This window comes from Varroa destructor, unplaced genomic scaffold (assembly GCF_002443255.2).
Source record: "Varroa destructor unplaced genomic scaffold, Vdes_3.0 BEIS01000005.1, whole genome shotgun sequence".
NCBI lineage: Eukaryota > Metazoa > Arthropoda > Arachnida > Mesostigmata > Varroidae > Varroa > Varroa destructor.
In genome coordinates this window covers 31,541,068-31,562,391 of record NW_019211458.1, presented here as the reverse complement: position 1 = coordinate 31,562,391, position 21,324 = coordinate 31,541,068, and the positions used below count along the sequence as shown (strand labels likewise).

The 21,324-nt window shown below is 40.7% G+C and overlaps 1 protein-coding gene and 2 long non-coding RNA genes across 8 annotated transcripts in view; 2 read left to right on the top strand and 1 right to left on the bottom strand.

Moving 5' to 3' along the window:
• The window catches only part of LOC147755564 (uncharacterized), a 3,269-nt gene extending 1,952 nt beyond the window's left edge, over window positions 1–1,317 (top strand). For all 3 annotated transcript variants that reach the window (XR_015329167.1, XR_015329166.1, XR_015329168.1), the window contains exon 4: window positions 132–1,317. This is a non-coding gene — a long non-coding RNA (uncharacterized LOC147755564). The remainder of the gene's footprint in view (window positions 1–131) is intronic.
• rau (RA domain-containing protein rau) overlaps window positions 1–21,256 on the bottom strand; it is a 278,997-nt gene extending 257,741 nt beyond the window's left edge. For both annotated transcript variants that reach the window (XM_086989742.1, XM_022809290.2), the window contains exon 1: window positions 19,460–21,256. The gene's annotated coding sequence lies outside the window, so the exon portion shown is untranslated. The remainder of the gene's footprint in view (window positions 1–19,459) is intronic.
• Window positions 3,710–17,404, top strand: LOC147755563 (uncharacterized). Of its 3 annotated transcripts, XR_015329080.1 has the most exons (6): window positions 3,710–3,940; window positions 4,101–4,171; window positions 8,297–8,464; window positions 16,350–16,501; window positions 16,660–16,746; window positions 17,003–17,404. It is a non-coding gene; the product is annotated as an uncharacterized LOC147755563 (long non-coding RNA). The 3 variants fall into 3 exon arrangements; XR_015329081.1 differs by lacking the exons at window positions 8,297–8,464; window positions 16,350–16,501; window positions 16,660–16,746; window positions 17,003–17,404 and adding exons at window positions 4,980–5,322; window positions 5,695–7,460 and having other exon boundaries at window positions 3,730–3,940; XR_015329079.1 differs by lacking the exons at window positions 8,297–8,464; window positions 16,350–16,501; window positions 16,660–16,746; window positions 17,003–17,404 and adding an exon at window positions 4,980–7,452 and having other exon boundaries at window positions 3,733–3,940.
• Window positions 21,257–21,324: the final 68 nt, after the last annotated feature.

Sequence of the window (21,324 nt, the reverse complement as noted above, 5' to 3'; positions counted from 1 at the left end):
ATATATATCGCAAAACACAGTAGCTTGCGATGCTGTTATGCAATTTCATTAATTAATGCTAATTTTTCAAATATATTTTTTTAGTTCTATTTAAAAAAAAATTACTTATTGCTTTCCTTACTGCTTTCCAGGAAGGAGTGTAACGTTTTAAGCTAAGCATTATGAGGTTGCACACATTTTCACTGAACGTTTGTTATTCTTTGGCCATATTATATTCAGACGAATGCTTAATAAAGTATAAAAGTTACAACTGAAGACAATGAGGTGTCAGCAAAGCACCCTTTCCTAATGAAGGGATTTCATCCAAAAATACTGTTTTACACTATTGTACGCCTTGTATTTTTTGTTTTCATTAATGATTACACCGATCTTGGCCAAGCAATCAAATCAAAAAGATCATATATCGTGCCAAATCCGGGCTGTGCAGTCTTGCATCTTTGGCTAGCACAAAAATTAGTTCTAATAGGCGCAATACTATGTGATAATACGAGAAGGTCAAAGATGCCTAAGCCTCAAGGGTTGTTTTAGATAGGCTTGCCTTCGAAGTATAGACGAGCTTGCGCCCGTTTCGCAGCCCAAGAAACAGGTCGATGCTCGATGGGCAATGATCATATTATGTGAAATGCTGTCAATACAGCGCTCTCAATCTATATTCGGTAATACACACTAGAGTGGGCAGGCGTGCAGCCCAGAAGTAATCTCGTGACCAAAGTGGTCGGCGATCCAAGGAACTTCGTTTCGACACGTCCTAAATATCAAACAGGAGCGAGTGCCAGTGGCCTGCTAGCAGTCTGCCGTGCTTTTATTAGAAAAATAAGGTTAAAGTCTAGGGCTCGAACATCTTTGCTATAGGCTTACGCTAGAATGGTGACGAAGCCTAATTTCAAATTCGCTTTAGCAGCTTTTCCTCTCAGGTCCGAGCTGCATTAACAACTGAACGCAAACAGCCGGACACTTCTATACGTGAATCAGCCTTAACAGAAAAAGGAGACGTGACCAAACACGAGTTCCACTAGCCGAAAATCGTTGATGGAAAACGCTACTTCGACACCCGTAATACTTTGTAAATATAAACGCAAAAGACATTTTAAAAAACAGAGCATTTTCACCAAACATATGTAATTATATACTTCAACAAGATAACTGAACGAACATCCCGACTTGTTTTTGTGCTTTATGCCAGATTCGAGCGACACTAAATAGATAATAAGATAGAAACAATAATATGGAGTAGGACATGTATTAAGAAGAGTGCTGTTTATTCATTTCCTGGTGCAGCTCGTTCTGGGACATAATAAATACGTTGATTGTCCAGGAGTGACAGTTAAAGGCTCTTCTTTAAGGCATTCTGAGATATCTGTCAATGAGTCTGCTGCCACCTTGGTGCCAGCTATACCAACTTGAGCAACAAACAGAATGAACCGGATGACAATTTGTTCGCCTTAACTTCTCTGTAGGTATTCTTAACATTTAAATTCTACTCATATTTAACGTTACCGTTATCGAGATTTGTTAAGCCTTCTGTTACTATACGTTTCGTGTGCACTTTTACACAGTTCTAGCGTTCTATTATATCTGCAATAACGGTATACATTCGCTCATCAACCATCGTCGCCTGTTTTGCAGTTATCGACGAGGCACATTTTTACACGCGTTTCCTATACATACACGCCTATACATACCTATACATACGCATGTATATATCGCTGTTCGAATTGGTTCTAGTTACTCAGTTCCGCATGCGTGCATGCGTTGTTTTTGCAACTTCACGTAAGATCCGAATAATGATGGCGGATATTTCCAACAATCTCCAAGAAGAAACGGTAGACAACGAGTTCCGAGTCTCCATCATGCTGATCTTATACTGCTACCGAAGGCCATCTAGAAGAACATAAGTTGCGTATGACGCTGTCGGGTAACAAAGCTTGGCCACCGACTTTCCGTACATCTATTACTCTTTTCTCAATTATAGTGCCGACAACTGTTACAATCAAGTTGCATTTACATAAATTACATAATGTCACACAGGAAAGCTGCACTTATACTCATTAAGTCTTAATTACTTATTTAGCATGTTTTACTGCGACCGCTAACATCGGTACGCCGTTGTCAATAATGTAGCAGTAATAACGAAAGCGATTATAGCACACGACGAGCAGATCCGTGAAGCCCCAAAGGCGTAGGGGCACGCACAGTAGACACTGTGTTACCGGGTATGCTGCAGGAGCCTGTCAGATAACGGGGGTTGTGGAGCGTTGGGCCAACGACCACCGCGAATGAGTAGCAGGTCTCAGTTTAGGAGGGTCCATTGCTTATTTTGCTGCAAGAGACTAAGCTCGACATACGACACTACGTTTACTTAGTTAGCAAAAACAAACAGTGCCCGCACACTCGAGTACTCTACTTGAGCAAGCGAATCTTAATTTTTTTAAAATAGCGTTGTGATTGGATAAGTTGAAGTGAATGGTTTACGTTGCCGATACCAATCAAATCATTTGCGTACTGCCATATAGTAGATGTCTAACATGGAGCATCAACGGACACCTTTAGTCGGCAATATGGACTGTTAAACTGAATTTAATAATGAAGTCGTTTAATAAACGACTTAGTGTAATTTTTGTGGCACAAGACGAATCAACAACTTTCTTTTCTCTGCCGGTAAGTTGAACAAGAAATTTTCCGGTTGGTTCGAAAATACGCAAGTGTGTATTGTTCACGCCCTATTACCCTGATCGAATGGTAAGCATAAAATCTAGAGCCAGGTATGATTTACACCCTAGTGACAAAGGAAACGTTCAAACAAGCCTTCTGGTCGTACTATATAAAAATCACTGTGTGTGTCAGGGGACAGACTGTAAATTCAAGACTTCTATGACAATTAATATAGAACAAGTTGCTATTCAAGGGTGTACGCACGCTAAATACCGGAACTGTTTACCTTACCATTAGCCTATCATTCCCGCACCCTTGATCCATGTTACGGAAATATAAAAAGGATTATTTTGGGTTCCTTGCTTCGCTTGTTGATTAAAATCATTTTTTTCTTTACTAACTGGAGCGTTAGACAAAGGCTCGTGAAATACTAATACGTATATGTCTATAATACGTCTAGTAATTTAAGTACATCGTTGGACGCCGATTATATTAATCCTCTTCAAAAATTACGAGTTCCGTTAGAATGTTCTCCTAGGAATAACCAAATAAACATTCAGGACGTTCGTTAGACTAAAGAAAGGCCAGGCTCTTCAATAGAGGTGACCTTAAATTTTACGAAAGAAAAAAAGTTTGATAACAAGAGTAAAACGATAGGAAAAAAAGGAACCTGATTGACGAATTGTGTACAATGATCAGCTGGTATGTTAGCAGAGATTCCTATTGGAATTTCGATTATAAAACTATTTCAAATGATCAGGGAGCGCATATTTGCCAACATCCGGCCAGGTTTTCCAGTAAATTTGGAACACTTAAGTTAATCTAAATAAATAACGGATAGGACAATCCAGAACACATTTAGCATTTGATTGTTTCAAATTATTCGTGACTGCTGGCGAGCAATCGTTAGGCTAATTATTTTTATGTAAGTTTATTCTCGTTTAACTTAGCCACGCGTACGGCTGTTGTCCTCCAGGATCGAGCGTTGTGAACAGAAAAATATGAGCCTCAAATTCCAACGATCAGCTGGCGGCTGGACGAAGACGTGCATCACCCGCTTAAATCGATCATAACGAGGGGCGGTTGAGCCTGTCATTTGTGTCACATCTCATGCACGGATGCCGCTGCTTTCGACAGCAGGTGCAAAAAGCAGAGAAGCTGGTCAAAAGACTGCCCCTCTAAACACTTTTGCGGTTGTCAAGCAGTTGTATGACACAGTCGGATTGTGTACAACGGCGCTATAGGTCATTTTAGGTGACATGGCGTGACCATTAGAAAAATATGAAACGTGAGTGAGGCTTGCGAGCTTAAGCCTATCAATACAGAAGTATTACCTTCACCAAAGAAACAAAGAGAGACAGGGGTAGTTTACGAAGTGACATTATGCTATGTGAATTTCTCTAACAGCAATGTTTTCACGTACTTTTTTTTCGTTCTGTACTGCGAAGATATGACTCAGCAAGAAACCACTTCTAGCGTGCAAGCACCCGTCATCTACGCAGGAGAGCAAAAAAGAAAGGTATTAGAGGTTTAAAGTTGAGCTCCAGAACGAGTTATCTTCGTCGTAGTGATATGGAGCACGTTTTTACACTAGCAGTATAATATAAATTAAACTATTGTGAAATATGCTAAAGTATTCCTAATCACAACGCTATAGATTGTGCAAACAAATGTTTGTTGTGTATTCTATACGAGATCACACAAACGCATGCACCGTTGCCTCTGGATCTGATATTGCTGTGTTTCAAGTCAATTGCTCTACAACCCTATTATGTCCAATAAACTTAAGGACATCCTTGCCATAAAAATCGAACCGATAGTGGAACAAGGCGCTGGATGATACGTAAAAACGCTCACTTCCGTCTTGCAACACTTGTCCACAAGGAGCGATTCGATGTTTGCTGGTATTCTTCTAAAAAGTTTCATCGCTTAATATTTAGCCGAAGCTAACGCTATCTGTTTTTGTTCTGCTCTACACCAAAAGGCTAATACAGATACAGGTATAGGTTTCGTAAGTTACGAGCCGTAGTACTTCAAAGTGTACTTTTAAATCGTAAATCTCTTCGTTTGTTCCACAGTAGTACAAATGACTGTAGTTAAATTCAGCTTTTCTGCTATTATTTTCAAAATGCTTGTCCGAGATGACCGTCTAACGCGCTTCGTGCTTGGCCTTCTCTCAGCAAACGGCACAACAGCTATAAATACTAGCTATGCCCTGGGGTACGATACATAATATAAGTTCACCGCTGTTTGTCATCGGGTAAATGCGGTGTCGCTATCCGTTATAACCAACTGCAGTCTAAAGCCCGTTCAAAAATTGTTTGTAGCTGTCTCGTAACGGATCGGTCACTGCTGAGCAACTATTATTCAACACAACGAACTTTGAGTTTGTAACATCCTTCGTTGGACAGGCAGAAAGTGGAGCTGCAAAAGTGAAAACAAGCCACAAAGGACGACCTTTCCCACAAGGGCCTGCTGTAAGTTGACTTAGGGTGCTCATAGAGAAGCAACGAAATGAAATAGACAAGATCCGCAAATGAGTCGCCAAGATAAGCTACACTACGACTCCGAACAAACGCAAATAGAGACGCAGCACCGCACCGAGGCTACTTATTATCTAGCTAGCTAACGGGTAGATCAACCGTACGGATGTTTGGCTTGTACACTAATGTGAGTCTATTATTCAGCTTCGCTTTTGTACAACTTTATACGAGAACCGGTAACTGAAGATAACGAAGCCTCTTTACGGCGATAAAACCAATGAAGATGACGATGACAGCAGCAAGAAAACTAATTATTTATGAAACTAACTATTGTGTTAGTCTAGAATGCAATCACGATCATACTATGGCGCTGGAGGCGTACTAGCAATCCACGCGTGAAGAACGCCAGAGCACTACAGGCGTGTCGTGAAGCCGACAGGCTTACAGATTCACTGACAGAGTTTTTTTCCAGTTATCCATCTCTGACTTCTAATGGCGTTCTTACGCGAAATAGAAGTAGCTTGCACAGGATCGCTTCTAAACAATCTCTCCTTTTCAGAGAATGAAGTTTCACAGCGGCGATTTGATGCTTTCCTTATAACATACATAAGAATTTTGTTGGCCTCTAAGCATTTGGGGTATGATCGTTGCCACCGAGTTGATAAGCGATACTTACCGACACCGTAAGTAATGTCGCAAAGTTTTCCATCTATTTGTGGTATATATATGTGTCCATATATCAACTGGACGCATGAGATATGAAAAAATGTTGAGCTATGTTTTGACCGAACATTTCTGACAGGGCTGTCACTCTCGATTGGTTATATGAGTTATGGTAAAAGACGTTTGACGTAACACTAAGCTGTGGCCAACACCGAAACTGACGGAGGAGCGGGAGGGAGGAACAGAGGCTTAAAAAATGCCGCGTCTGTATCCGCTATTGCAGCCGCATATCGGACGACACAATCCCGCTATAGTTTGTTTAGTCCAAAGGAAGAAAAATCGTTACCTTGATCTACAAGGTCGATCAACAATATTTAGAGCTTTGATATTCAGTAAAGTGTTAGACCGAATGCATTTTTTTTTAGTAAACATTTTTTTATTATATATTAAGAGTTGTTTAAAGCGATTATTATGTGCTTTTGCTTTGAGCGGAGCGAGTGGAACCGTTACCGGATCTTAATTATCTACCTATTTCCAATTTAGAGCGTTATGTAATTGATAATGACAAGGCTTATGTAAGTTAAGCTAGGGTAAGGTCGTATAATTCAGTCCATACTGTTATGAAGTGGTTATTATCTTTAATCAAAGTTACTATATTCGGCCCACTAAGAAGAAAAAATAATCTAAAATAGCGTTGATTTTATACTTGAATAGATAGACAACGGTTCTAATATATTATCTAATTATTCAGAAATTGATTAGTTAACATGTAATGGTAACGGGCACCATCCAGGCACTAACGTAATTGACTTTGTTGATAAAGCCAGATCCTATAAAGACTGACCTGCAGTACTGAGACATTATTTTCTGATGGCGCGAAACACGTATATTTCAAATAGATTTCTGCTGGGCCATAGGTGAACGTCTCGGCCATTATTTACCTGGTGTTCTTCATACGTGGTGGAAATAAAATGTGCTAAATCAAATTTTCCAAAGCGCTCGGTTAATTGATAGTTCCGTTTGTTCTTTTAGCATTGGCTGTCGGTTCATGGCAAACTCGGGAAACCTTAGACATGGCCAGACTATTCTGTATTCTAGGTGGAGTCCTCGTGAACGCCATTGATTTTTCAAAAAATTTCAGTCACTACATGATGTCGCACAACAGAGGCCTGTTCTATTAAAAGCAGGTATCGTAGGCAGACAGTCTTGTTGTTGTGATGTTGATGCGAAGATGAGAAGTCCTGCTTTTCTATATAGAAATTTGTGTATTATATTTTGTCTATTAGCATCGAGATCTGAATTTGAGGCTGGCCTACCCCAACTAATCCCTTCTTTATAGATGAAAAAGGGTATTGCAGAATTACCTGTTCGGGCGTCACTGTTTCCGCCGGTGCACGTATCGCTATACTCTACGCTATACCGCTGTGCACTAGTCGCCCTTGTTCAAATCACTACGCGATTAGTAATTAAACGAGGCTTGCGGATATGCCAAAAACAGTTTTGTTTAAATTAAAAAATGGAGAAAAGCAACATGAAAAAATTGGGTATCTTTGAGAACCAAAGATTTTAGGCTGTTGATGTATGGGGGCCTGTCATCGTCTTAGTTTTAAGTTCTGCGTTAATTGTGTCGCACTGAACGTGGATTAAACTACACTTGTCTCGTACGCTTTTTTAAAGTGCTATCAGAGAATAGTTATCGCCTAAATTAAAGAGAATCTAATAAGAAAGGTAAACAACAAGGTCTATTTTAAGCAAGTTTAGTTAAAACAGTTATGAAAATCTGGTACTGATACGCAGCACTCTGCCAAATCATCTAGATAAGAATGATGGGTCTAGAAGAATTTCTAGTTGAGTTTTCCCCTCGAAACTCGACCTTGCGGCCAGGGCAAACTATTTACATGAACTGAAGTACCCTTTTATGAGTTTGGTGTTTTAGAGACACAGAAAAGATAACCTTGCCAATTCCCACGGCCAAACAGCTTCGATTTGGGATACACCTATAATTAGGGCCTTCTTGCGCATCTTCACAAGTACTGCTTAGCTATTTTCTATGCTACTGCCATACTCACATACTGCATTTAGAGCAACTCTCAACTATTCTTCAGATTCCCTTTCTTATTCTGTATCTTGTAGTGCCATTTAGTGTTACCCCTTTAGAGAAAGGAAGGTTGATGGAGTCATTTTTGGAATATTTTTATCAGTATCTTGGCTGCCAACAAAAACTCATGTTCTAAGTTGTAAGTGATAGCTAAAAGCTACAATATCGATGAGTAAATTTCAACTGACTTGCCCACTTTTAGCTTTTCAAAAGACTCCAAACCTAATACAGCGTAGGGCACGTGTGTTTTACCTCGCTGTCGCGATAATTTCTATGACATGTTTCTGCCGGCAGGAAGAACTACCAAGCCGTAGCAACCTCTAGTATTATGAAGACGGTAGAGGAAAATGGTTGACATTTCAACGAAAATAAAAATTATACCCATGTATTTTTCCCGAAGGCTGTGACGAATAGAGATTTATGCGAAGCACGAGTTCGAGACGATATTTAAAAAAACACGCACCGAGGAGACGAAAAAAGCCTGAAATAACTACAGGGTAGTTCTCATCAAATCATGTGTGGTCCAAAGCTACCCGTTACCAATCGAAGCGTTCCTAGTACTATAAAGGTAAGCCAGTGTTTGATAAGCTCAATGGCACATCTCCAAAGCTGGGCACAAAAAAAGCGACTTCTCTCAGAAAACGGAAAATATAATTCGCTTAGCCTGCACACGTACGTTTTAGTGCTAGGCAAATTTAACTAACAAGTATATGAAAAATGACTTTAAGCCCAAGCTCCAGACTTCTATTTTGATTAATTCTGTTTTAACATGGCTAGAAATCTGTCACCACTTAACAAGCATTCAGCAGTTTCGTAAAGATAACGTAAATAATAAATAAATAAATACACCATGTCACTAAATCTCTTTCAGTACAAACCAACGGCTCTCTATACGCCTCTAGCTATAATGATTTAGTATTGAACAAAGCCCATTGCCGCTTCGTTGAATCAATTCTTCATTTGTTTTAGTTGCATATAGATAGATATGTATCTGTTCCAGATGCCCAGTCATTTCCTTACACCTATAGGTGCCAATCCTGAAAGAAGATGGAACTAATTTATCGAACGTGTTTCGCTAGATGCAACAACTAAGTAGTCATTTGATGTTAAGAAATAAACGCCTATATAAGGTACATACACCTTAGTGAATTTTTGGGAATGATGTTTGTCTACTGCTTCGTGCCTAGGACAGCTGATCGCAGTGCTGCGACAAGATGCTTTCAAACCCAGGTTACAAAAAGCGGAAAACGTAAGTTTCACAGTTAGCACAAAATACCAACCCACGCTGAAAAGAATTTCTAACCTGTACAGCCATATAGTCGGGTTTAACCGCATAGCCATGGGTTTAAAGTGCGGCTCCAATCGATACGTCTACTGCTTTCTAATTTACTTTTCGACTGATCAAACATATGCGCACCTGAGGAAAGATGTCGATTCTCTTGTACTATTTCAACAGATATCAAACACTGAACGAAATTACAAACAATAGCTCCTGACTGCGGGTTAACACACGTTTAACGCTACACACAAAACAGGCCGAGGTAAGTTATTAAGCTTGTTAAAATAGCTCGTTAAAAACTTCGCTCGCAGACAAGTGCAGATCGCAAAATACGTCTTGAAGGTACTTTTAACTATTCTGTGGTTGTACGATGGCGATATCGTAACTTATCAGAATATCATCATAACCTACTATACTAGTCGTCCCGCAAAAACCAACGAGGAAAAAAAAACCCTATAAATTAGTAGGGTTCCGAACCAGGTATTGAATTCACCAGATATGACAGTGTCTAATCAAGTTGGTTCTCATAATTTAACACCTAATAGTTCCCTGAGGTTTATAGTTATTGTTTTCAAAAAGCCCTGACAAAACGTCAAAAAACTTCCTTATTCATTATCATAGGCGCTCATTCTTTAGATACCGCAGAATTTTCAAAGATTGAACATATATGTTTTCAAACGCAGTTACGGCGGTAATGAAAGATCGGCGTTTTGGCAAGACCATCTATTTCCCTACAGGTAATGAATTCTCAGCCATCAGCTTGCTCGACTTCGGAATTTATTGGCCACAAGTGGCGGAAAAAGGTATATTTTTTGTAATAGGTCGGCTAAACCAGATGAGCATAAACAGCAATAGTTCAATGTAAGTTTTAGACGCCATCTTAGTATTCCGTTCGGACAAATCTTCTGAGGCGTCCATGTGATTCAGGCCCATTTCCGACATCTAATTATTATTGATCGACCTAGTTTACAGGTGTGAATTTTCGTTATACTATCGATAGATATTACACATCTAAGTAGATATAGGCTCATTTAACACAAGTACTGATAATTTCTGTCAGAGCTTTCACAGTAATCTAACGATTTTCTATAGCGTAGTTTTGTCGTTCCTGCACTGTTTGCCCCGATAATATTATTGAATTAATGGCATATTTGTGGGCATCGTACCAGCATCGAAAATATTTTAAAACTTCAGATAACTCGATTTCCTCTAGAAACGTCATGCCACGTTCTATTGCTTTACATAAAACCGAAACCCAGATCGTATCCGTATGAAATATTTTCTTGTAAGCGTGCATGCGCCTCAAGTGAGAAAAAACATAGAATACAAAATTGTAGAAATAATACTGTTCTAGTATTAGGGGATGACTAAAAATTTTACAATTAGGTTCATACGCTGACCATTCATCGTTTACAAAAACGAACATCGAACAAAAATGTTTGTATTGATCGTTTGTTTACGCTTAAAGATGCATACAATCAAATAGAATGCCCTGTCTGTAAGCTTTCATATATATGTAAGATCGCTTTTTTAAATGGCAGCGAAAAACAACGGTCATATTTTCTGTTTGCAGATTGACAAAACTAAGGATTGCCGATTTAAATGTCATATTTTTTAAATTAGCTATATTAAAAAAATCAAGTGTATACAATTCAACAAATAACGGCTTGACGTGGACACTCGGAGAAATATGTCTTCAAAAACACTTCCATGCCTAAGGCCTCCGGCCATCACATTTACAGCTATTCCTTTGTTATCTTTTGAAACAGAAAGACTCAATAGTTCTGCTGGCAAGATTTCTTTCTGGGTATTGTAAGACTAACTTCTGAATACCCCATTTATAGAAAACTTCATGAATTTCTACATGCACCAAATTCGCTGGTGACCATAGATCGTTGTGTATACTGATTCGTCAATAGATACGCTCTAGTCTTCAAAATCGCTGCATGACCAGTCTGGAACAGTCACTAAACACTAAATTTTCTAGATAGATAGAGGGTAACTGAGCCTGCTTTTTAAAACAAGACAGCTGGCCATTGGCCTCACTAGCAGCTTGCCAAGGTCGGATCCCAGGGTTGTCGCTGTCCAGTTCATTACACAGCCGCTGCTTGCAGAAGCACCAATGGTATACGTACAAAAATGATACCTAAGGCATAACAAATCGTGACCTATAACGAAAGATTTACATTAGAATTTTTCTGTGCGAGGGATGACGTGCTGGAAAATCGTAACACGTAAATGATCGTCAGGTATGTTGGTGTAATCTCATAGCCGACAACTCGATATCTTTTGCTAATCACGGTTCGTTGTTTCTTTCGAAGTACACATATTTATCGACGTCCCAAAGGTTTTTGCTTCCCTAAAAATTTGAGCAGTCTACCTTCTGCACCACATCTTTATGAGAATTAGGTATCACAGTAAACGGCTTTTACTAAAACGGTAAATGCAAACTACTCCCTCAGCGTCTCAGGAACCTAATTAATAGTAGAAGCTACACATGTAGACGCATAATTTACATGTGTACGAACGTCTTAGACGCGCTGGTATAGTCGACGAGCAAAGAGAGTGCCTCCAGGGAACGGCGGTCCTTCCTTCCATATATACATCTTCTTTTCAGCCACCGACTGTCAGGATTATTGCAAGAATTTTTCAAGAGCAATTGCGTTTTTCTTGCAGTCTTGTAGTCATGTCAGGGAAGACTTATGGCGTTGACGGACGCTTCGTGAAGTAGATGGCGGGCTACTTCTTGCAAGAATAATTTATGCACAGCAATGAAGCCATATAGATGTAGGCGACATACCGTTCCGCATAAGTGTTCTACTACATCAAATGACTTATGATACTACTACTACTACTGGTGTCGAAAGGGTTTCTTTGAGCCTTAGCGCGCCTTCAACACCCAGTACGGATACTTCATGTATCGTACGTCCTTTCCAGACAAGTAGTGCTCGAATCCTTCACTCGAAGTACAGCGTTCCCCTATTTGGGTTGATGTAATGCATAGTAAAGGACTGCAGGCTAAGGCGTCGGGGTGGCGCTAAACTCGATTCTGTGGCACAGAGCAGAGCTTGTTCCTCAATCAACAGCCATCTACCGAGGAAAGTTTGCAATAGACTAAGAGCGAAAAACAGCTGTTATACTTTCTGTCTGCGGACCGACAAAAATAACTATTGACAAAACAGCATTTAATCCGACTTTGAAGTATACGTAAACCAAATCAAACAGTCACTCGACGCGACATGATTGGATATCACTGCTTGCTTTGCTGTTTTCAGGCAACATCATGGTCGATTTTTAAAGTGCAAAATCTATTAGGCTGATGAGTAAGTTAGGTAGAGCCCCGGTAAACCAATTTTGACACCTCTCTTATTATAACTCACGCATCACCACCAATTTAACCTAAAAATTAGTTGAAAAACCTTTCTACGCTCCATTAAGCTTTAATAAAGTATATCAATTTATCAAAATATAGAGCATATAACATTGAGATATCGTTAGTGTCATTAGTAACGTTAGAATATGCATACTTTCGTATACGCTAGAAAGTTTGGTATCTCACTGGGACAAATTAAGTCTGAACAGAAATCTCCTTTAGAGATTTGGCTATCTTCAAAGGGTTACGAAGTTGCACTGTCGGAAATCACGCCACATCCGTAAAGCCTGCCTGTTTTTAAACTGAAGACTAGTTAGATGAGATAAATTATACATAAATAAATTTCTTATTTTGAAAATATAATCAACTTTAACCGTTAGATAAGCAGGTGCTCATTGAAGGGAAGTTCTCCCTCGAAAGTTCTTTTTAAATATTTTATATGTTTTATTTATTTTATAGGAATGTGGACCGGCACGTCCGGAGCTATTTCCTTTTATAGTCCGTTTAATGGGGAATGGGTTTACGACTTATTCAATTCCCCGCAGATGAAGTAGAACACGACCATAGCCGCTAAACCGTTATTTTTTTTGTTACTCCGTCTTAGGCCTGCAACCATTTTAAAGCATTTATCAATAGGTGGAAAGAGAAGTTGCTTCTTTGTCCTTAGCCTCCTCCTGCATTTATATTTCCGTGTCAGTTGATTTGATGATTAACATCCCACATTTCATAGCCAGGCAGAGAAGATTTCCATAAGCGAGCCAATATTACTCATTCTATGACTAAACGCTACGCTATACACCATCTGCCATCTTGGCAGAGCAAAGCACTCACAGTTATATTTCAAGTTACACTTCAAAGTTATACTTAAAAAAAGACCAGAGTAAGCTCGCAAAGTTTCGCAGGCTCAATCCGATCATCTATCATGTACACTTATCTATCTAGCTTCTGGTTGATCACTGTAGGCATTTGTTAGCCGCCATACGGCTCTACAGCAGCTTGAAAGGACTACCAAGCGTAATGTACAATAGAAACAAAAACGCAACGACTGTTCCTTTGGTTAAAGACTTACCATACTGGAATTTGCATACTGAAATGCAGGTCTTGTTAGTGGTGGCACCAATTGGAAAAGGTCTTTTCCAGTTTCACTTCCACCATATATATTATAGCTGCGGATAAGCGTACTTTCCAGCAGCATAGGGACACGATGGACGAAGCTAAAAAAGGGTTTTCACTGACCGAAGCACCGCATTTTTTTTCTGGCTTATGAAATCATTTGACGTACGATCACGATGCCACCCTTAAACGTTAACCATAAAAAAAAAAAGGATGAAAAAAACAACTTAAACGCCCATTCGTGAGTCACTTTACCTCTGTCATATTTAGAAAATAATTAGTATCCATTCCACTGGCCGCAAATGTTGCTAGCCGTAACTAGCATAAAAACTACTCCGTCCAATAATTCCCAGACTCCACGTTTCACTGGGTACTCAACGGAGTTACTAATCGCTTGTAACATACCTCTAGAACGTACCTACACCAGTAAATGGGTCAGTAGAAAAACTTGAGGGGCTGCAAAGTAAAGGGTTTTGCCTTTCCATATGTACTACCCATGAAGCATCGGATTTGTTGATCACCACTAACGACCGATACTGTAGAACCAGGACTGGCACTAAGACAATATATGTAACTCTGTAAATCTTAGTTCCTTAAATGACCTGAACATGGAATAAAAAGTACCAGAAATGTTGAAGTTTTAGCGGTTTGCTAACATGGCCTTTTGGACAATTATCACTACATGCTCATAATTTAATACGAACTAATCGATATTGTCGTGTTTCTTATCTCTATCAATCCTGAGTCGTCTAGCCTCTTTAGATATGACAGAAGGGATCTTTTTGGAGAGCAGAATTAAGCTGAATTGTATCTGGTGAAACACATCCCGTCGTTAGATACGTCTCATACATTATGTACAACAAATGACGAGTATGTGCAAGAGCTTTCGTTAGAGGTGTATTGCAAGTGTTCCAATAACGTTATAGAAGTTCCAAAACGCAGCCAAGCGGTTAGTGCGTAGTTACGCGGCTCAATGCAAGGCTCTACATATACTAAATGTCGTTAGGCCTAGAACTGAGTTTGTATTATAAGCAAACGCTCTATCTAAGTAATTGACTTTATATATAGTTATAGTAACTTATATAGATACCATTACGGTGAAATGATTTACTCGATATCTCAAAAGCAAATTAACCTTTATACTTATATATAGAGGTACTTCCGCTATAGCTTGTGTAGTCTATGAAACAGGAATAGAACTTTGACAAGCGTTCCCTATAGACGCAGGAAATCCATAATTGACACAAGTAAATTCGTAACTTCGAACGGTTGATCGTGGTCAGAATATTATCAATTGACATGTTCTGTTGTCATACTTCATCAGGCGTCTATATCAAACATATCTATTTACGTATCCGACGCATGTAATAAATTTACCTACCTGGTCGTTAAAATATACCGCCATGGGGCAAATCTAGGTTTTGACAACTTTCGATCTATCTGCATCTAATGCCAATACAGCGTAATTAACTGACGGTGCATTTCTCGTTTTTGGGAAAATGTTGTATATAAAAGTATGGCTTTGTTGAGGAGCTGATTACTGAATTTCGGCAAAAAAATCCGAGAAAGCTCAACGAACGCTGAAATCACGATTCGATCGCTCTTCGTTGTGAGCCAGAAGCTATCGCGGGCGATATTTTGCTAGGCACAAAGCCGAAATGAACGATCTCGAGTATTTGAAGACAAAGCTGACAGGGGCTTTAGTCAATACGCGCTACTCGTGCCTCGGTGCCACTCGGCTCTATGGATTTTTGAATGGGCTCAAATTTGTGATCGAGGGTCAGCAATGATCTACTTCGACGGTTAGAAGAATAACTACGCATAGACAGTTTTCTCTGAAATGTTCTATATGTAAATGCACTTCTCCACGCATTTGTGGAGAAACAAATGGTGTTTTGCGCGCGCAATTTGAATCATGCAGAGACAAAGACTTCGAAATACAATGCTATATATAGATCATGTGTAGCGATACTTACACAACATTATCCGTGTGCTTTTCCTTATCTGTATTTAAAACGACAACGGTGAACATACAAAGAGTATTAGACATTACATTGTTCGCACGTAGAAGAGCCAATCTACATTAGACAGACTGAATTACAAACGTTACGTTTGACGACGATTACGCTCAGATAGAGTACTATAGTGGTTCAATCTGAGATAATTTATCTTTTATTGTGCTTAGTTCTAGTCGATACGGGATTCAGGTGCCACAATGTAAATTGTTGGGTTGTGATGCATTGTTTTTTGGCGTTAGTGCTTGCTTCGTGTGTTAAGCGTTTCCACGTAATCTCCTTTGTCCTTGGGCAAAACCTAGCACAGCGTTAACTCAAAAATTTCGAGTTTCGTGCCATGTGGGGTGATCTGTTGTAGTTGAAACGAAAAGTCGAGCATAAGATCAGAAGCACTGAAAATCTCGAAAATGACCAAATTAAGGTATATAGCCTTTGTAAGGTTTTCCCTATTTGCGACGAACGTTGAACAGCTCTCCTACGACAACTGCTTCTCTTCTTGTTGGTCGCCCGCGGCGCCATTAAGGCTTCCTGATTTTTAGGAAGTGACCTGTGTTCAGCACCACGTTGTCTCTTCGAACCTACTATACGTGGTGCTGTTGAAGGTCGTTTTAAGGAAACCTTGGTCCTATTTAATTTTTCTGAGAACTTCTTGTCCGTGATATTCCCGTTTCAGACGACTGTGTTGTCTAGAAGTGGTTTTGCCAATAGCATTCTATCGCCAAAGCTAGAAAACCAGCCTTCTCTACTTTAACAAGAGTCTATAGTGAACCTATAGATGTTGGATGTCATTTGGTGCGATGAATGGATCCTACATATGCCTATCAGGTAAGTATGTTCGAATGTTTTAAGCTCAGCTTAAAGAAAGAAGCTTGAGTGAAAAACTCAAGTGATGTCAACATTCAGCGGTAGTCTATGCCCCAACTCTTCCTTAAAGCTGTTTTAGCTACAACACAATTTGTGTATTTTTTTTTTTTATGTTTCAGTCTACCAATCAGAGTCACCTTATGGCACGCAGAGTCTCCTATCTCAGGATTAACGACAGCCGGAATGTCGTTTTCGTCATTGCGAAGGTGACGAAAATCTCCGCTTTAACATAAAAAAATTCGTGACGCAAATGATGGTTTTTTTCCTAAGGAGAGGCAAATAATTGCTGGACTTCGGCGAAATATTACCTTTGAGTAAATTGGGAGTTTCTGCCAATCGTCTCTAATTAAGTACACAATCGATTGATTTTCCAACTAGACGGTCCACACTCATTGGTAAACGTTTTCGAACGGTTTGCGGCCAGTTTTTTTTCTAATTTCTAATTATTTGTTTTTTTTTCAGCAACTCTTTATAAGGATAAATAAGATGACGAAAGATCAAGGGCAAACATCAAGCAATATCAATTCATCCTAGCCAAACAGAATAATCAAGCAACGTTGAGGATTCTAAAGATAAAATTTTCTTTCTATCCTTTGTCAGAATAAATAAAGAGTTATCTCTACAGCTTTTTTGAATCCCTTAGGGAGCAGCATTGTCTATTAGCTATCGAGCGATGAATTGCCATTGTTCAGTTATCCATCTACAGCCAACCTCTGACCGCAAACCGTTCCAACCGCTTTACGATGGCGGCAAAATGCACACTCCACAGCCGGAATGTTTGTTGTACGGCTAAAAAAAAAAAGCGCATCGTGACTTCTTAACTATAGTTCCTAAAAGAACTGGACAAATTTAGCAATTTGTATAATGTGCAGTTATATTACGTCTCTCATTGCACATGATAAACACACACCTGAGACAGATAAAACAACCTGGGAAATCCGACGATCTTTGTCCCTTTTACTTTCGGCTCGTGGCCATTGCACATTGTTACTGCTCCGCATTACAGTCGCATCGCCAGAAACACCCGGGACCCTTTTTGGACTGGATGTTTTTACTTATTCACGTTAAGTTTGACGATAAGCATTGCTCATGCGAATCGTCAGCTGATTAGTGTTTATGTCCGGCCGTTCTCTCCGTACTGTACTTCGAAAGTCGTTCCAGCAATAGCTCGAGTATACGAATAATGCCCCAGCAGCACTTGCCAACGATCATAAGCCCTAGTGCATAACGCTGCAGCTCTGGCAGCCCAAGGAAAATTAAAAAAAAAAAACAGTTGCCGGAAGGTAGAGCTCAGCAAAGAGTGCTTCAAGGTCGCCAGCGCCTCGTCAGGCCGGTGCTAACATAGGAGGAAGGTCGGCACCATCATCGCCCACGCACTCGACATACATTTTCTGGTCAGTGAGTATACATTGTCGAAATAATGGTCAATAAGATGGTAATAAAGGTGGATCTCCTTTGAGAATTGGGTTAAATGGGAAACAGGAAGTCAAAACAGCAGAACAACGACAACAACTCTCTCTCTCTCTCTATATATATTAAGCAATATCCTTGCGGGCCAATTGCTATCGGTACGAGTGCGGGGTGTGTAAACCCCCCAAACCATAAAGGCGTGTTCTGATACCTATTTCCGTTTATCTTGTCTTCTGCCTCTCACGAACACGTCATCGCAGCGCATAGACTCACACACATAGCTTATGAGAGCATTAGACGAAAATCTTTATAACGAATACTCTTCCTTCTAACCAGCGCCCGCTCTGTTGTGACCAGTATCACACTTTATATAAATTTCCACCTGCCGCATATGTAATACGCTATCGAATGCCTCTCATTTCCGGCATCCAGAAAAAGCAGACCAGCTTGAAAGGCGTCTCTGCTAGTGGTTTCCGGAGAGCAACGCAGCAGACGCGGCAGGATACACAAGCTACATGGAAAAACAACAGTGAATAGGCATTTAGCAAACATTTGCTAGCTTCTCCACTTGCCTTATAAGCTTTTGTCGGAAGCTGTACTTCTACCTGTCGTAATCTAGCGTTCAGAGGAACTGAGTTGGAATTACGTTGGCCGGTTATCCAGCGGTGCCATTTCGATCGAGTTGCGCTGCCTGGCCGATGGTATGGCACTTGACTGCTCAGTTGGCGAGCTGTGCCATCCCCAATAGGTCGAAGTTGCCCGAGCTGATTTCCGATACCAGCAGGTTATTGGATAAGTAATATATAACTTACAATACAAGGATCAAAAGGATTCAGTAGAATGATAACGGATTCCGTTCGCGTTCTATGTACGCTCTCTTTGTGGAGCGGAACACGAGGTGACTTAACTGTATATAAACGATCAACCAAGTGGGCCAGCGTCTCAACGAGACGATAGTTGAGGCGAGTCTTTAAGCAGAAAAACGTAGCAAATATAAACACACTATAGGCTAGCTGCATACTTTTTTACAGCAAAAGGGCTAGACACTATGGGCACGGTTTGACCGGGAAATAAAAAGTTCTTAAGTGTGTGCCTGTCTATTTCGAATAGTTTACTGTGTTACGTCGGTCGTTTGATAGGATACTAAAGGACACTAGGAACTGAGTCACCGTTGTTCCGGAAGGTGGCAATTCGAAAGAAGAGCAAGCGAAGACGTCCGATACAAAATAGCAGATAGGAGAGCTTTTTCAAGCCAAAAGATTTCGAAGTGCTATTTCTCTCTGGTGTATCCTGCACGCTGATCATTGATGTCCATCATGTCCTTTTCTAGCTGATAGTTATGGCGCCCCTTAAGTGAAACAAATTACATGTCAAGATTCCGGCGCGGTGACTAATCTTTAAACTGATAAGAAACAAAATCGTCGGCTGATTTATATTATATATATATATAAGTGTACAGCTATAATGTTGTTAGGCACTAACTAGGTAGTGCCTTTTTCACAAACTCACTTTTCAATGTGGTTGTTGGTCTTTCGCTGAGATGGTCGTTGACTGGTCCGCACGCTGGAAATCAAAGATATTCGTGGGCCCGTAGTTCTGGATTCAACTTCCTCATTGACAGATGCGAAATTATGCACAGAACTCTATTGCTGCTGTTTGCTGCGACGAAGACTCCTATGCTGTTTGATGCACTCGAGCTACAGGACCCATGCGTACCTGCAGCAACGAAAAAGACCAGAGTGCAGTTTGCGTCCTTCGAAAAAATCGCGCGGCTCCGCGATTAGAGCCATCATTAGTATATAGATGCTTATCACGACCACCCCCTAGTCCGAGGGTTAGCATGATTAGGTAGGTCGCTTCAAAGAAATTGATATCCGACTGAGCGAGGCTCGTATTCTTTGACGCACGATAGTGAAGGATCACCATATTGACGCCGTCTACGCACACGTTTACGTAACACTGAACGTACTGATACTTTTTCATTTTCGTACAGGAAACTACTGCTCCTTTTCAGCGGCGGCCCAGCTTACACAGGAACGGTAGGAATCGAAGTTGCGTGCGCAATGGTTCTACTGCTCCGGCAATTTAGCAGTAATGTGGCCAGGTGTACTTGCTTCATCCAGAAAATCCATGCTTATGCACAGTTGAGTGGAGCGTCAGCTACTTGTGCCTGCTCATACGGATGCCCCGCAAAAATTGGTGAACACGAAGCCTGTCAACGCTATTATGAATGCCCCGAGATCACGTAATTGGATGCGGCCGTGCCAGCGGGGAAGGGTGTTTGTTCCAGCTCACGAATTCCGCTAGCTCCGACTGGGTGAATAACAACATTCTAGCGTCAAAGCAAGTGACGCTTGAAGGCCGCTGACCTGTACTCGATGGTGCCGACGGCCTACCTCAATCTATGGTCGACCACCAGAGTTTCCCCAATAGCAGCAGCAGTTCTGAATAGGCCATTGACACTTCTGCTTCTGCTAACAACTGTGGTAGTGAGATATTGTGTTAGTTAGCTATGGATCACTCTATTTTTGCATCCGCTGCCCTTTTAGCCGCCACGACTGTCGCGACCACATTCAGCATTTGCTGCTATCATCATGAACAGGTTGGCAGCATTGGGTCAGGCGGGTCGTTGGTAATACCACTACTAGCTATTGTTGCTCAGCTTACACTTTGCCTTGTGAATCTTTCTCGATGTCACCTGCATTCGTTATTTCGTGGATACGTAATATATAGGCCTTCTCCTGTGGAGGGAACGGCCTTAAAGGTACACTCGGTTCCCGAGTAATTATACGACAACGCCGCGTTTTTGCTATAGGTGCCATCATTATCCAACGGAAGAAGGTGCCAATACACCATAACAGACCAAAGGTGACGAGGAGATAACCGAGGGCATCGACGTCACAGTAAGTGAAATGAGACCGCCAATACCAACCGCCATTTTCTTTGCCGACGAATGTCACTATCACTACGATCAATCCAAGAATCATCATCGTCAAACCAATCAGAAGCATGGCCATTGTTCCAGGAAGAGTACAACAGAAGTTGCCAGATACCTCTTTGCCAATTCCTTTACGATACCGTAGCACGAGCATCGTGTGAAATTATTTACTGATTGCTATCTACCCTTAATTGCGTACCACACCGAAATACTAACAAATAGGAGCAGATACAGTAGCTATCACAAGCGGCTTGACCTCGTGTCGTAGTAGCACGCTTGTTAACAGTTGAACGCAGAAGCGATTGCTATTATTCAGAATCAGCTAGAAATCGCGACTGACGTCGTGACCGCGTGTGTACACGCTTTGAGGTTCGCGGCTGAGTAAATTCTGCCGGCACGGTGAGAGCTTCTATCGTACCGTAGGCGAGGGCAACCC